Raw genomic sequence first — 18,409 nt, 5'->3', positions numbered from 1 at the left:
CCAAATTTTCCTGGTCTGTCTTTCGTCCTTGTTATTTTAAAAGTATTTCCTTCATTACTTCCGTCATCGGCCTGTCAGTCTGTCTATCGTCAATCAAAACAAAACGTCATAGTCCAACAGATGAAAAACCTAATTTGATTACACTAGTGGCTTACTTTAACTTTACTTTAACCAGCATTCCACCCCAACATCACGAGGTCCTATGGGCCTGCTGCACACAAAATATCTGAATGCCGCCTGTGTGACAAAGATGTAGACACTGCTCTATAAATCCCTTAAAGACAAACCTCCTGATGATTGCAGCTTACCTTTTACAATGGATTGCCCAATGATGCGGAAGTCAGATATCAGATAAATACCTCTTGTAACTCCAACCAATATGACACTATTATTGTGAGAACATGCCGCCAATCTGCTGGCACTGCATTTGCAAGTAATCAAAAGGAGGAGGATTTTACTGATCCTATCTTCCAACAGGGACTGAGGCAGGATGAGGGAGAGAAATCACTCAGTCATATTGAGGAGTTTCAATTATTTGTCTCGTCACCTGATAAGAATATTCCCTTTATGTTGGCTGTGGATAAAAAAAAAAATGGACATTTGTCACGATATGTGTGACAGAGAAACAAATGACCAAGCTAACGATAAAGGAACAAGCGACACAGCCTCTCCCGTTGAATGTGCTGAGGTGTCACTTATCTTTAGTCATGCTACACCAGCCGAATACATTTCAACTGGGACCGAAAACCTCGATAACTTAGACGCCAGCTGAAACAGAGAGGGAAAAAGACCGTGATATGTCGGTGAGAATCAGCACAGAGTCTGCTGAAGCAGATAATGATGGCAGACCCTTACAGAGTAATCGAGCCCGCAGTCTGGAGCAAAACTGTCAGGAAGGCTGAAGAGAATTGCTGTAACTGCGAGAGCATCGCAGGTGAAGAATTACCTTCATCAGTAATAGTCTGTGAACTGGAAATACATCTTCCTCCCATGTCTGATGCCAGAGTATTACAACCAACTTTAGATCAGACAGTTAACTCTCCTAACCAGAGCAGACCATGACAGCATGAAGACTAAAATGAGAACTTGAGTCAGTTTTTGTTCCTTCCTTCAGAATGCACAACTGGCTATGAAGGAAGCTGTCATCCGACATCAAGTTCTATTCCTAACATTAGTCCACAAATATGACAAAACCTCTTCCAGCTGGAGATGGAAGACAACATAACTGTATTAGAAGACATCATTTGAAAGAATAGTCCAGCTGTTTGCCTGTCAGATGCAACTACCTAAAGGGCCCAGCATGTTAAACATTCCTCTCCTGCAGACGCCATAAGAGATGAGCCAAAGGAAATCAAAGAAATGACAGGAGGAATAAATCAAATCAAATAGACTGAGCAATGAGAACTTGAGGTTACTAACACGAGTCAAACAGGTTAAGAGCGGTCACCCATCTGACACCAGGAGAGGAAGCTATACATGACATGACAGCTGATCTGTCTCAATTAAGCATTATTTTAGATCTTTGGATGAAATTCAAAATCAAAATTGGAATTGTTACTCTACACTTTCTGTATATTTAATGATGATGTCTGACGTTTGATTTTTTCCTTGTCACAATTTGAAAGCTATTTCACTGTCTTCAGTTTTGTAATATTATGGTTTCATGTATATTTTCATTTAGATTCTTATGAAACCGGCAGCATGGAAACATGTGTCACAGATCCAGAGACTTGTTATAAAACCACCTATGGAGGTGACCAGGAGGTGCACATTGGCTGCCACATTTCCCCAGAAGCTTTAAATCCCGCTCCAGAAAAACACAAAGGTTAATATTCATTTCTTTTTTTTGCCCTGTGGAGCTTGAGAATGATTTGTTTTTAACTTTGCTCCAGAAAATCTAAATGTTTGAAAGAAATCATTTCGTAACCTCTCGTCAGCATTCAGAGGTTCATTTTCCTTCCTCGGTTACCTGCAGGGAAACGATAACACTGGCATGAATGGAGGCACATCGTATGAGGAGGAGCAGATAACAAATAAAATAGGATTAGCCACTCATCCCTGGCTGTGTCTCACTTTCAATGTCGCTTTCAGAGACCCAGCAGACAGAGCTGAAAAGGACAGCATGGTCACCGTCCTTCGTGTGGCGACCTCTCAAGCAAAGCCACGGTGAGTTAGTGATCGCAATCTTAATTCAAATGTGATGATAATTGTTACTATCAGAATGATATGTTCCCCCTCAGGAAGTAGTTTCCATTAGGTTTAAGCTTTTTTTCCAAAACAATATAATTACCTCTCATGATGGCACCTTTTTGTTACACTGCACAATGGTATAGAGACATTTAGACAAACATTGGTGTCTTACAACTTCAAATATGTCTCCGCTTATGTAACGTAAATTCAGCGTGTATTCATCTTCATGAAGAATAACATTAGAAGGAAGAAAAACGTATCGAAAAAGGCAAACGCACGCCCACAATTAAACTTCTAACTAACAAGAATACAATGCTGACAGCAGGAGGAGAGGCTTAATGAAAGTAAAAGTATCGACGTCGTCAAGGTTATTTAGCATGCATGCAATCAAACAAATGCTTACTACGTTGTGCTTTTGTGCGCAGCACCATTTTGGGAGGCCAGCAAACTGGAGCCCTTGGGGATGTGCACACGGCCAATCCGACTTGGACTGGCCAGAATGGCCAAGCCCAACTCTGTGCGTCGTTTCCACCCGTACAAATGAAACGTAGCAAAGTCGGGTGAGAAGAGTTCTCATATGTTATGTGAGTGTTGGAGGAAGTCACACATTTGCATCCAGATATTTATTCTTGTTTAATATTCCTTTTGAATCGTCGTTGTGGCTCCAAAATATCTCTCTTATTGCCCTCATGAAATATTCATATTATTCATTAAATAAGGTAATATTTAAATAAAAGATAGTTCATGAAATCCAAAACATGTATCCCCATAATTGGCTTTAATGTATTTTCACGTAGGTGTTTTTATACAATATGCAACTTGCTCCAGTTGTGTGTAGGCGTTCATAGTCAAGCTACGGTAAGTGCGAAATTCTCTGTCCTTGTGTTTTTTGTTTGTTTTGTTTTTCATTATATGACTTTTACAATGGAGCCTTGAGGTATTTTATTGGGGATTAGCTGGAGTTAAGGAATTAGACATTCTTAAAGGAGAAGGATACAGTAGTGTACATATCGGGGATACAGGGAAGCAACTTTGTAATTTTGAAGAACAAATTTTTGCATTTCACTTTATAACAAATTTTGTTTTTTATTCATTGAACAGTTTACATTTCTTAAATTCACAATATCCATAGCAACAAATCACTTTCTTGTCTCGAAACAGAAACTCTTGTCTCGAAACACAAATTTCAAACAAAAACGTACGTTTCAGTCCAAACTCACATTTCTTACATCAAAACAAAGCAGCTAGTGTCACTTGAATTGTTGTTTAATTTTTAAATTATACAGGCTTCTTGTGCTTCAGGTGATAATTCACATTTGCAAAAAAATATCTCTGGTGAAGTAAGAAATTTGTTTACTCACTCCTTTGTGGAAAAAACTTGGCAGCTATGTGTGTTTCTGCTTGGTGTTTGTTTTGATATTACAATATGTTTGCATTGACGGCAGTTCTCTGCACAACCAGTGTGTATATAGCCTCAATGTAGCAAGCTGTCATAAGGGAGCATCTTTGCCCAGCAACCAAAATGAGGCTGAAGCACACATTACAACACTGTACTGTGCTGTGTGTGCAGCCAACCGGTCATGTATTTGTTGCTCTGTGCAGATCAATAGCAATCACAGGACCACAGACGCAGTTAGTATATGACCCACTTGGAAACTAAAAACACAACCCAGAATGTCCATCGCTGTTGCAGATGTGGAGCATTGCTAACTAAATTAACATATAAAAAGGACTTTATGCAAATACTTTTACGTATTCCTAGTGCAGTGATTGGAGGCATCTAACATAAAACAGCACTTCATTTTTTTTTTTTTTTAAATCACAGTTGTGCACAACTGAAAAGTAGCTCACGGCAGTGGGAAAGAAAACACATTTAAAAGTGTGGTTTTAATTTGAGGTTTTCGAACAAAATGGCCTAGAAAATGGGCTATTTTTGAAGGCTCTATTATTTGCACAAAAAAGTTTTTGGGTAATAGAACCATTAAATGTAAAAAACAACCAATTAAATAATGAATGTACTACATACAATAATATACTCTTACGTTATGTCAAAATTGCAATATCACAAATATAAAATCTTAATTGTCACAATATAATCACCAACAATAGTAAATTTTAAAACAAAACTATTTTCTACTAATCCCAGACATTTCTCATTATAACAGGCTCCCTTCTTGATCGATACCCATTTTATAAAAGTAAGATGAGAACGCACATTTTTAAGTGAAAGTGGGTCTTCGACCGATTCTTAATCTTATCAGAGATTTAGTTTCCAAGGGCTGAAAAGACCACATAGTAAATCATAATTAAAGCCAATAATATCGTGCGCTTTTGCGAGATGAGTGATGAGGTAGATGAGGATGAGTTTAGTGAGGTGAAGTTCAGATGAGTAAGTGTGTGGGGGCCGGAATCTGGGCCGCAGCTAAAACAATGTAGGTGGGGGCCATTTAGTAATGGCTTGGATTAACAAATGGCAAAAATCTCTCATAATTCCATTATGGTACTTCATTAAATACTGTGCATGCGACAACACCATTTATATCCACCCACGTATTGAACACTGCCCATTTACATCCCATTTTTTGTTCAGCAGCAGAAAATTCCTATTCAGAAATTTAAAATATAATACTGAGATACCATACCAGTGATGTCAAACTTTGGCCTGCGGGCCAAATTTGTCTCGCAGTGTAATTATATTTGGGCCGCGAAAACAAATTGTGCATCGACTTTATGTGTCAATACAAAAATTGCAAATTGTCTTCACTTTTAAAAAAATAGAGATGTTACCGGCAATTTTTTTTCATTATTCATCTTTTTGAACATTTGTACAGTTTTTACTAGCATCTGATTTCAAAACAAGTTATTTATTTGTTGTGTAGCCTATACTGTATATAATATGAGACGTTCATACATTTATTTGGGTTGACAGTCATCATGGCCCTCAGAAGAAATATTTTACTATGATCCGGCAAAAATGAGAGTGATATACAGTAGAATTTATGAAGCTCTGAGGAGGAAGTCATGTCTTTAAAACCCATTGCAATATGTTCACATGGTTGATCAAGCAAAATGATATTCAAAGTGCCAATGGGTTGATGTGAAAATGAGGGGCTATCATAAATCCACTGCAACCGACGACTAATCGGCTACTGCCTCTCATAGAGGGCGTTAATCTGTGTTGGACAAGCCTAGGGAATTTGTGCCCTCGCTTTTGGACTGTTGTCAGTCCCTCTAAAAACAACAGTGGTATTTCAAAAGAGTTGTCATTATTGTAAATATTCTTTTAAAAATGGAGCACTGTGTCTTACTCCATGCAGGCATAAAGAATCACTTTGTAGTTAACCTCTGTTTTTGTAGTATCACCAGTGTTGGTCTTTAGATTGTGAGGTGATCCATTAAAGATGGCCTATTGATCATTTGGGATTTAGCGTCCGTTCTTTATACGGTGTTGACTCTGGTACTTAATTAGGTATATTATTTTCAGATGTGGGAACAGAGAGCAGGGAGGAGCATCGATTCTCTGTGACTAATTTTCATTCCACTGATTCTCTCATTGATCTCCACGGTGCTGGTACCATGGACACTCAGCCATAAGGTGATAGCAAGCAGGAGCAAACTGATACAGAGTGCCGTATTTTCCGCACTATAAGGCGCACCTAAAAACCTCCAATTTTCTCAAAAGCCGACAGTGCGCCTTATAATCAGGCGCGCCTTATATATGGACCAATATTGAGCCACTACAGCAGGCGTGTCATATGGACAAAGTTTTAAAATGGGCCATTCATTGAAGGTGCGCCTTATAATCCGGTGCACCTTGTAGTGCAGACAATACGGTAGTAAACAAAATCATACAAGAACATTTTTTAATGAATATTTTAACAACACTTCACTTGACAGTTCAGAGATTTGCAGCAAGATGAGAATATCTCATACAGTTCTTATCACCTCTCTTAAGTGAGCAGAATCGTGACAGCCATCTAAATGAAAGTTCCAAGCCTGTCTATTTCTGTCCCTCAATAAATCATCTATTCCAGTAAACCTATTTATATAAATATTTATCTATTAATATAACCATTTCAATGTTATCAAAGAAGTGCTTTGGTACTTCCGGATTAGTCATGAACCATTTCAGGAAATGCTGCTCTTACTATAAATTGACATTTTCTGTCAAAGCAAACCTTTCTTCTGTTCACTTAGAAACATCTAGCATTCATCTATACAAGTAATTTAAGCAAGAACAACAGACAAGCCTAAGAAAGTTTGACATCTACATGAGGGATTGTCAATATTCGGACCAGGACTACACGTTCTCAGTTAGCTGTTTTACCGCACCCTGCAGGGATTAGTCGCAGAAAGAAAGAAAGATGCTTGGCGAATCTGTCTGTATCATCATGAAGCAGGCAACGGCATACACGGAATGCTATTGATGTTTTTCAAATTGATGTCTGTGTTGGTGCAGAGGCTAATAAATTGCATTGATCTGGTCCAGAAAGTGAAATGCCTGGAATGATCGGAGCATTAGTGCTACTGATTAAATAATATTGAGCCAGGTATAAAAAGACAATTCTAGAGGGAAGATCAGAAATGATAAAGTGACTTCTGTGACTAAGAAGTCCAAGACTGCTGGAAAAACAACCGTGATCATCTTTAATACTTGTGTATATCACGCTCTGAGTGCTGATCAATTCATCTTAGTCTGTTGGATTGATGAACTGATGAGTAGATGAACAAAGAACTGCCTCTTTCTTTTTTTTTTGTCATCATCTCCCTCCTTTCCAGAGAGAGTTAGACCTTGCGGGAACCTTTGCTGCAATGCAGCATAAGAAATCACAAGAATCTACACTCCATTTTTCTGATAAGAGAAGCTTGTCCCTGTTTTTTTCATTTTATAATGGTCAGAGGTTGCAAGATGATCAGATGATCTCATAACGTAATTGAGTCAAGCAGTTGCTATTTTTATAGTACTAAATCTCCACCCTGATTATCTCTCCATCCATCCATGTTTTCCATCACTCATGTCCTAAGTCCTCCTTAGGACCTTCTCTCAGTGAGACGTACCCTAAACACCTCACTAGGAAAGCGTCCATGAGGTATCCCAAACTAGCCAAATCATCTGGCGCCTATCAGTGCAGAACAGCGGCTCTACTCAAGTCCCTCCCAGATGACCAAAGTTCTCGTCACTCCCTTTAATGCGAGCCTAAAAACTCTGCAGAGGGCACTTGTATCTATCATCTTGTCACGACTTGCCGCTCACGCCCATTTGGAAGTGTAGGAACGTATTGTTAATCAACTTTTAAAAGATTGGCTTAGCTCCTTCTTCACCACTGAATCATAAGAATCAACATCACTGTAGAGGAATGTTTATGTATAACCATAAAAAAATTATTATCTTCTGCACGCTGATTGCCATGGAAACAAGCCACACCACCTCCCCTCCTCTCCCTTGCTTTTTCTGCTCCCTCTTTCTTTTTACAACCATTGCTCGTATGAAAAGCGTGGAATTATTCTCACCATCAGAGGTGTTAACTGTAATTTATCCCCACTGGATAATAGTAATTAAAATATCATTGATTCAAGGGATGCAAATTGTTAAATATTCATTTAAGTGACGGATTCCCCTCTGCTTACATATTCTAAGAACAAATCTCAGTAGCTATTCCAAATTGATTGTTATTTTTCTCCTGCTTACTCTTGTTTTTATTCCTTAATTTCAATTGAATTACCAAAGAAGCAGATGCACCAAATTGCAACCGAAGCACATTCTAATATTTTTGCATCTCATTTAAATAACTGGCTGAAATTAAAATGATCCTTTTTAGCTGTGACTAGATGCTGACAGCATGTCCTCCGGCTTATATGCTCAACATACTGTACTTAAAAAAAACAAGATCTCACAGGGACTGTTATTTAACAAGGTCTTACTTTGATCCGAGTGAAGCAGAGATGGATGAGTTGAAGATAAAAAAGACAAGTAAGGAAAGAGAGCGTGACATTTGCCAATTATATGTACAGGAATAGCCTGCTAAAAAATTCAAAGCTCGCACAAACCGTACAATGGCAGATAGATTAACATTTGATCTATTTTATAATAATCTGACAATTTGTATGAATTAGTTGCATTACGTGTTGGTTTATTGCCTGTAGTCACTTTTAGCAGAAGTAAATATCCAAGGAACATTCGGACTTTCTGTCACATGTTTAGATGGATAATTTTCCCATCTAGCTTGCACCAAAGCCACAATGCAACTTTAATGAAGTTATGCTGCCGCCAGATAATGATACAGCGTCTAAAGATCTGTGCAGAGAGGAAGTGGCTGGAGCATGCCTGCAGTTGTATATTTCCATCATCAACTACCTCCTTAGAATGTTCCTCAGGTAGCTTAACGTAGAACTACGTTCAGGCCAAGGTTTTTTTGTTGTTTTTTTGGGGGGGAGGGGGGTGTCATGTCAGATTTGTTCTTTGTTCCATACTTGCCTGGATGAATAATTTAGTAAAGGAAGGAGAAGGGCAGTTGTTGACCTCGGCTTCTTACAAAGCACCTGGAGCTATGAGAGAGAAGGACAAGGAGAACAAGAAGGAAAGAAAAGAGAACATTTCTTGAAAAGTGATGTGTGTTACGTGATCAGAGCTGAATAGTTTCTTTTATATTTAACATTTAATTTAATAAGTATTAGTGTTGATCTTTGACAGAACATGAATACGCACGAGACATACAACAAGCTACAAACCAGCTGGTTCTTTATTTACAAGGTCACAACAAGACATTTTGAGTTTTCAAACAGCGTGCGGTGTAAGAATATGCTCGTACAACAAGGCACGCTCAATTACAGCAGTACTAACGATTTTGCCCTTTGATTATTTAATATTCGCCGTCTAGGAGTGTTTTTCAATAAAAACATTTATTCTAATTAGAATTTTATCACTGTGTTCAAACATAGCTTAGAGGCGATCAGTGCTGGTCTCTCCCAGAGCAGTTTTTTAGGTGTGCTGTTTCAAGATTTAAATGCAATGTTATGCAGAAGGACACACACACACACACACACACACACACTATTTCACCCAGTATTTGGGATCGTAGTAAATCAGACCTTTAAATACCCAATTAAAAGTCCCTCTAGTACATTTTCAAATCTTTTAGCAGCAGATGCGACTGAGCAGCATTTCATCAGAATAAATCAATGTGGGTGGGTGGGAGTCTGCAGACTTAACGGGGCACCTCATTTACAGTACAGACAACACCACTCTTTTTTATCTTTGTCCCAGAAGACTCAAAATCTATCAAGGGAGACATACATTTCTCCCCGCCATTACAATATCTCAGCCGTAAAGACATATGGGCATTCTCACATTAAAACGACTGAATAATTTCTCCTGACACAAGCACAGTAAGCAAAGTTGACTTGATTTATGGTTTTGGGAATGTAAGAAATAAATGTGAGCGCAACTTGGAAAAAAAGGCCCTGGTTCTTTATCATATACAGTATGTAAATTATGATCAGATAGTAGCTTACAAACAACCAGATATCATTCATCTGGAATCAATACTTGCAAGATCTTTCAAACAACAAAACTATACATTGATCTCATCTCGAGAGCGTTCGTGTATTTGGTGTTAAGTGCGTGCTTTTAATTTAAAAAAATACTGTCGGTGTAAGTAGAGTACTTTTTATCTTTGTAGCAGCAGGAGGACTGAGTCATCACCTTATGGATTTTTCAGTTAAATGCCATTTCCAGTATTTCTCCTTTGGGTGCAGTAGCTTAGAGTCTGTGTTCCCCACTGAAATACTTTTAAACAAATATTCAAGAAATATATATCTAAAAGTGATGCCTGGGCTGGGATTCAAAAGGATTTCTGGACTGTAAGGGCGATGTACTAATGATGTGCTACCTTGCTCTGTAAACAAATTAAATTAAATTAAATTCTTTTCCAGACTACTACCCTACTACTAAGTCATAAATAACAATGTAGAAAATCTTTCATGTTACAGATTTTATTTTCAGTGCAATAATACAAATAAAAACAAGCTCTCAATCATTTTTAATACATAAAACAGTTATTGGATCTCATTAAAAACACAATTAAAATGTGATGCAGTGCTCCACGCAGGCTTAAAATGTTGTCAACAGCAAAATCAATGAGTGGATTTTAAGATACAGAAGTTTGATCCAAATTTGGGGCTTTCATGAAGACAAGCAAATCCTACATAAACCGATGACATTTAACAACGAAATTATTTTAACGTCTTATCAATCAATTTTCTGATCCGCTTATCCAATTAAGAGCCATGGATGAGCTGCAGTCTACAGCAGTTGAATTTAATACACCCTGGAATAATCATATCTCTAGTATGTCAAAGCCAAAAGTTACAGATAAACATTAGCTAGCAGTGTTACCAGCATTAGCTTCTAATAACCAGCACATACTTGAATATTTGGCTAAATTGTTGGCGTTATTATCGTTACACGCCACATCGCCACAGGAATTGACATCTGGAATTCGGTGACTCGGTGATGGAATGCTGCCACCGCAAATGAAGACGCAATCTAATCTGTATGCGAGCAGTTGCCGTTCATCTGCAGTCCTGACACAGATGGGTGAACCTATCTTGCTAAGGGAGTGTCAGAGTTTCCAGACGCCATAAACAACAGCACAAATGTCACTTTGTTGCTCATTGCTTTTAGTCACTAGACAGGTCTTAAAAAAAAGTCCATACTGATTCGTGCCCTTGCATGCTAATTTACAGCAGCTGTATGTATACCGTATTTTCCTGACTATAAGGCGCACCGGACTATAAGGCGCACCTTCAATGACAGGCCCATTTTAAAACTTTGTCCTTATATAAGGCGCACTGGACTATAAGGCGCCCCATTAATGCATCATGTCAGATTTTCAATCCAAATCAAATCATCCATTTTATCTTTTTTATTTCAACTTCAGACACAACAAATTACTTTATAATCACAAAATAATGATCCATAGTCTTTTTGATTCATGATTCATAGTCTTCAGCGGGCCACTTATGATTGATTTCATGACACAATGTTTCGGGCCAGTTTAAATTTAGGAATTTGGTCCATATATAATGCGCACCGGACTATAAGGCGCACTGTCTGCTTTTGAGAACATTTTAGGTGCGCCTTATAGTCCGGAAAATACGGTAATACAATATATTGGTTTTGCATATGTAATAGATACTTTTGTTGCACAGAATAAAACCAGCACAAGCAAAAACTGTAGTTTAAAGGAGTATGGAATGGAATGAAAAATGACTTTAATGGCAACAGATATGAGTCAGACATCCTCACCACTATACTAGGTGTGACTCAGTCACCATGGGCACACTTTTAATGTATTTTCTGGGCAGACAGAGAAAGATAAACATTTAACTTTAACATAACTGTTTGCTCAAGGTAGGTAGGTGTTATCATTCATTTTCCTTACAGCAAAATGACTTTTCCTCTTCTTTCAAATATTGATACAGCAGGGTGTCACACTCACAGCTGGATTTGTCCGCAGGTGGTGGCTTGCGTCAGGCCGGCATTAGAATTCATGGTCGTTCATGTGGCACCCACTTCTTTACTCATCTACTGGCCACCTCACTCTTTCACTCAATTTCTGCACAACTCATCTTCATTAATGCCTTTTGATGAATTCGCCCGCCGTGCTTTCTCGGAACGTCATGATCATGCGCTACACTTAATTAGTTTGTAAGTGTCTTCCCATTCATTTGTATAATTGCTTCTCGGTGGTCTTTATTCAAATAGCATTAAAGCAGAAGGAAGTACTTCTGTTAGCGTAAATTAACAGTTTCAACATCGCATGGATGGTCCACTGGCTTTTGATGAGTTGAAGAGGATTGCTGTCATTGTCATGGCGACCCCAATTAGTTGCTTCAGTGGTCTTTCCGTGGACCTGTCTGGACCCCTCTTATGTGTTGTTAGGGCAAATGTGGTATTCCTTCCATCCGTCCATTTTGTATACCTCATGAGATCAATTCAAGAGACATTCTTGAATGGCTGCCAGCCAATCACACAGCACAAAAAGAGGCAAATTTCATACTCACTTTCACGTTTATGGGCAATATGGGGTCTTCATTTAACCTAACACACATTATGGTGATGTGAGAGGAAGCCATTTTATTATTTTAGGTTCATCAATAATTTATATTAACAACAACAAATGGTCAAACTGAGTCTCAGTATAGACCAGCCTTGCTGTAAATATTCATTTTTACTCCAATGGAAACTTTCCAACTTCCTTTTCTATACGTGCACCTTGTTGATTCAATTTGCTACAGCGATACGACAAACTACTACACAAACAAATATATTTGCAGGGATAAATAGGACATGTGTAACAAGATCTAACAGAGGAAGATCAATACTGATTCTATTTTTGTATAGAGCAAACTCTGCTATCACTCCGCTGGCATACAACACAGTGACTTTAAAGTAGACAATCTAGATACCAAAGTCAGTATGAACTATCTGATTGTGAGTAATTTATGAAGCATTTATTAATTTTCCTCGCCGCATGTGTTAGATAATGCTGGCATAGTCTTATCTTTTTCTGTAGCCCAGCCAGCAGCTCTCATCCACCGGGACTGAGTGGCCTCTTGCAGGCCTTGTTAGCCCTGCAAGTGGGGCCCTGAGCCAGCTGCACTGGAATAAATAGAGCTGCAAATTCACCAGAACATGTTGTCCTGGAGGATGAAGCTTTTGCCTATATGACTCTATGTGTGAATGTGTGTGCGTCTTTTCTTTTTTTTTTTTTTTTTTTTTGTAAATGGAAAATGTCTCTTCACTCCTCTAGGCTGTTTTTGCATGCAGCATTCCCTAAACGCATATTCTCACCATGGCAACACACACTGTATTGTATGAACATCAGCTATAATTCTCTGTCACGTCAAGACTGAGCTATGGCTTTGAATGAAGATTAGGCTAATTGGAATGGATGTTTGCTGCCTGTGTGTTCTGCTCCGATAAATTACCTTAAAAGGTTTAAGCAATCACAATGGAAAATATATTATTCAGAGACATCGGTGTTCTGACGACACCTGCATTGCTATGCAGTGAAAGTGCACTATGTGGATAAAGCGTTGGAAACAAGCAGAGCACCGTGATGAACGATGAGGACAATAACACACGCAGCACTTAATTTGATTTGCACGCTGAAGTTTTGATCTATTAGTCCAGGGAGTGAAAAACAAAGGAGATGATTGCACGTTATTTCTGCAGTCCTCTGCGGCTCTCCGGGAAGAAGAATAATTCATACTTCTTTGAGCAGGCATTTATCTTTATACACCTAGAAGCATATGGAGAAGATAAAAAGGTAAAAACTTGTGTCAATGTCCACGCAAATTATGAGATAGTTTGACCACCCGGAGGCAAGATGGATTTTTTTCTGCAAATAATACAGCCATGTTTTCATTTATTATTTCTTTGTTTTATTTTGTAACTCCTCATTATTGTTGACTTTTGTTTTTTTCGTTGATTGTCTACATTTTTATTGCATCTCTTTTTCCTTTCAACTCAACCAAGTGTTTAATTTGCCCATATAAAAGAACTTGTGCCCACATTGCTCTCAGTTTAACATAAATCCAAACAAATGTGAGTGATGCAACACTTTTATCATTTACTGTTAAACCAATGAAATTAATAAGCATTGGTTAAAAGTCTTTTTTCCCCCTGACAAGCAGTTACACAGAGTATAAATTTAGTTTTAATCCACGTATCAAAGTTACTTTAATGCTTCGCAATGGAACTGAGAGGCTTGGAGCACATTGCAAGACCCGCTATTGAAGAAAATCCTCCCCCTTGTGTGAAACGAACTCCATTAATTCCGAGTGAGTGGTGATGCCATTTGGAGTTCTCTCATAACAGAGGCCGTGATGTAGAACCACTTCACTGCATTTGGCTTTTAGTGCCTCGGTAACTGCATCTCTTATATAAATGCAGCCTTTGAGGATGGATCCGAAAATGGATGAATACATGAAAAAAATAGGAGAAAAGGGAGGTTGCAATAGGGGTCATTTTTGTTGTGCAATATTAATAATTCACCCCCTACATAATCATTATGTAATGGTTAATAAAGCAATATGTCCAGTGGAGAGAAAAAGTCTATACACCCCTCTTCAAATAAATGATTTTCTAAACTTGACCTTTCTGAGAAGTCTCAAATTGAGGCATAATTCGAAATTCACTGAATCACTGAAATGTAAAACGTTTTCATTTAAGCACTTCATGATGTACTTCTGAGACAAGACAATATAAAAAAAATTGTTAAGCATTGCATAAGACTCAAGCTGTGTCTTACCTTGTGATATATTAACATTTACATATAATAGAATCAAATATAATAGAAAATAAAAGAATATTCACTTTTCTATTTTATTCAGCTTCACAGTAAGTCTTCTGTTGTTTTGGAACAACCAAATAACTAAATAAATAGCAATCAAAACAATATAATAGCTTGTCTGGTAAAAAAATATACACATTGTTACATTAATACCGCCAAAGCAGTTACGATTAAAACTGCTTGTATTTGTAAAGTCGTAAGCTATAATTTTGCAATTGTATTGGCTCTCATGTTAGTGTATCTATTATTGTGGCAGATGAGAGCATAACAGTTCTATAGAGGATAACAGAATCTGCCTCTGGGTCGTCATAATTCTCTATGATTAGGCTGTAAGAGCAGCAGTGAGTCAGACTGTGACTCATTTTAAGACCGTCCCAACGACTGTATGACTAAATGTCATAAAACACAATGTGCCTTCTCTCTGGTGTGTTTTCCGGGGTGGTCCCACAAGAGCTGAAACTCTACTAATGTTCTCCTCTTTTCTCTGATACCATCAGGTGACCCTGCACCATTGCAAATCACTGCAGAGAGGAATCAGAAAGAAAAAACTACAGCTCTACAACCCTTCACAGTACAGATACGTTTGTGTTTGGTCCATTATACCTAAAACGAATGCATATAATTGTTGATTTTCAATTGGAGATAATTAAACCATGTGTAAAATCTTATTACCGTATTTTCTGGACTTGTAGGACAAAGTTTTAAAATGGGCCATTCATTGAAGGTGCGCCTTATAGTCCGGTGCGCCTTATAGTCCGGAAAATACGGTATGTTTTAGAACAAAAACATTTATTATGCATAATCACACACATTTGTGTCAGAAAAATACAGTCACTATACACTATGTCAAACGGCTCATTAAATAATAACCGGTTCTTGCATTGATACAAATGCACAAGCACTCTTGGCTAGCCCAATAGGACCCAACGGGCTTTCAACTACACTTAAGCCTCTCAAGTCAGTCTTTGGACTTCAAGACTTATATTAAGATCAAATCACATCAAGTGCCTTGTGACTGAGGTTCTCACAATTATTACAGTTCCTTGGGTTCATTTGCATCCTGATGCATCCCATACAGATGCAAATGTTATCAAGATATTGCATAACAATTTATTTCATCTGCTCCTCTAAATGGGACAGAAAATTTATTAATTCATAGGTTTACACAGTGGAACCTCGGTCAACAAATCAGTTCGCAAATATCGCTTCAGCTTACAAACAGGCCCATAGTGCTGCTCCTTCCTCATCTGGGCAATCTGGGGGCAGTTTAAGACAGACAGAAACACAAACATTAAAATATTATTTTCATTGAGACGTCTCAACTCCCTCCATAGATCGATATATTAATAACATTAGTCGTTCTTATGAAGACAATAATACCTATATAATTGTGTATTTTTATGACAATGTCATGTCTGTTTACATGTGTTGCCCCACCATTTGTGTTCATGTCATTGCGTATAAGTTTATAGCAACGTTCAGCATTTTCTAATTTACTTTTTGACAGTAACAAGGACTGGTATAACTGTGATTTTATCCTTAACCCACCCAAACATGGCCTAAGTGCTGTAATTTACTAATGTTATGAATAGAAAAGTCTGCTATAATTCCCAATCTTCCTTCTGACTAATAAGTAAACCCACAGGCCTTGTTAGCATAGTTTCTCTTCAGTGGACCCCAGACGGCATCAGAGGAGCTAATTAAATCACATTAGATGTGGTCGGTGGAAAGTTCTCTCGTTCCAATCCAAACCTGTTGTCTGACATGAGTGGAGAGCAGATTAAAAACACAGCGAGGTCACCTTGGGCTCTTGGTTTGTTTGAATGTGGGCCAAGTGGGATGGTTTGATTGTGCCTTGATTGTGTTTATTATTCATAAACAGACCTTTTCATGCAAAGACTTCAGAGGCGCTGATTTTAAAATGTGCCAAAATAATAAGGCTGCTTCCCTTCAAGTCTTTCTTTACATCTCAGTTTGAGCCATTTAGATCCCACATAAGACATCAGCTTTGTGTCCCTATAGAGTTTCATATGACTCATCTGATGCCTTTACTTGGTAGCTCAGTTTATGCATGTACCCAGACATAGATAAGGATAAAAATAAGCCTTTTTTTATTTTTTTTATTTCACTTCCTCTCCTTTTTTTTTTTTGCCTCACTCTAATGGTGGGCATGTAAGGCAAATACACATAAATGCATACAAACATCAGCAAACAATGAGGCAAATTTGCACAAATACTACAATGATACACACATACAGCACAACACAGAGAAGAAAACGCAAAGTGGGCTTTGAATAATTGAGCCAGCCCGATAAAAATAGGCAATAATTAAATTTTCAAAGCCATATCTAAAAGAGTTCACGGCTGAAGGTTGAGAGCTGCTAAATGCAATTTTTAGACCCATAGAAGGAATAATTTCAAATTATGTTTTACCTTAAGTGTTTCACTGACCACACGGAAGCAGTGCAACAGAGGATTTTTGTTCGTTGATTCAGTTTAAATCTCAGTCATGAGTTAATAAATAAATGTTTTTTTCAGCAAACATTATATACATATGTCTGCCCTGATGATAAGCAATGGTATACTAGGCAGTGTAAAGAAAGAGGATTAGAGAAAATTAGGATTTAGAGAAGAAAATATCCTGCGTGGGACTTGTAGTCAGAAAATTCACATCAGTTTGTGGGTGACATTGCAACACAAAGAACAGTGGACGAAAGAAAGGAGAGAGAGAGATGAAGGTTGGCTGAAGAGGGGAGCAAAGAAAGGACGCACATACAAAGGACGGAGGGGAAAAACATGACTGTAAAGAGACGGGAAAGAAAATGGATTGGAAAGAGAAGAAATTGAAAGTAGGGATGATTGAAGGGAAAAGCGTAAATAATAGAAAATGTACAACGAAGAGAAGGACTGTGTGTGTGTGCACGTGTGTGTGTGTTGGAGTGAAGGTGTACAAAGGGGGGGATAGCCCTACAGATCTTGTCTAGAGGGGAAATTGCATTGCTAAGGATTTATTGCTTCAAGTGTAAGTGGGCCCAAGCAGCGCCAGGAGAGAAAATCCATTGAGGTCTCCTCACCAGTGCAGCGGAAAGCAGGCTCCTGTACGCCTCATGCTGCTTCCACCCAGATGAAGCCTACCTAGCTATCATCTTCCACCTTAATGCCGGGAGCCTGCTAATAAAGTGTCTTTTAGGATGCTTAGCAGCCTCATTTTAGTTGACTTACAGCTCATGATTCCTCTAAAGTGGATTATGGATCATAAGATTAAACTCTAAGGAGATGTTTTTTCTATATTTCCTTTTGTAGGACATTGCAGAAGTATCAGCAGCAGTCCCTGCAAGTAACAATAACGTGTGACGATCATTACAATACGCCATGCAACTCTGGATCCTATTGTGTTGCGCAATAGATTGCGTAACAGCAGAGCTACAAATAAGACAAGAGAGCCTCAATCATAATTATGACACATAACCAGGACATAATGATATATATTTATTAAGACCTGAAATTTTATATCCTCATATGTTTAAAGATACATTAGGAATGAAATTTAAGAGGGAAATAATACCTCACACCCCACGCTTGTTAGAGAAGTGCACCACCGACTCGATTACAGAGTTTGAATGAAATCAGAGCGTAGGGAGTTATAATCAGGCTCTGACCTTGTGAAGTTATTAGAGTTTCATATTTTATGGTGACTCATTAAATTTCCCTGCCATGCTCCACCCACATGCAATTATTTCTGTCTTGTATATATGAAGGTTCAAACTTGGCAGTAATTGGACAAAATGGCTGCGGACTTCCTTCCTTTCACCGTTTTTGATACTTTTAGTATGTCCATTTTGTAACTGTGTAGGAATTTT

The sequence above is a fragment of the Syngnathus scovelli genome, chromosome 20 (assembly GCF_024217435.2).
Source record: "Syngnathus scovelli strain Florida chromosome 20, RoL_Ssco_1.2, whole genome shotgun sequence".
NCBI lineage: Eukaryota > Metazoa > Chordata > Actinopteri > Syngnathiformes > Syngnathidae > Syngnathus > Syngnathus scovelli.
The sequence above is the reverse complement of the archived record's forward strand: the minus strand, read 5'-3'. Positions refer to the sequence as shown.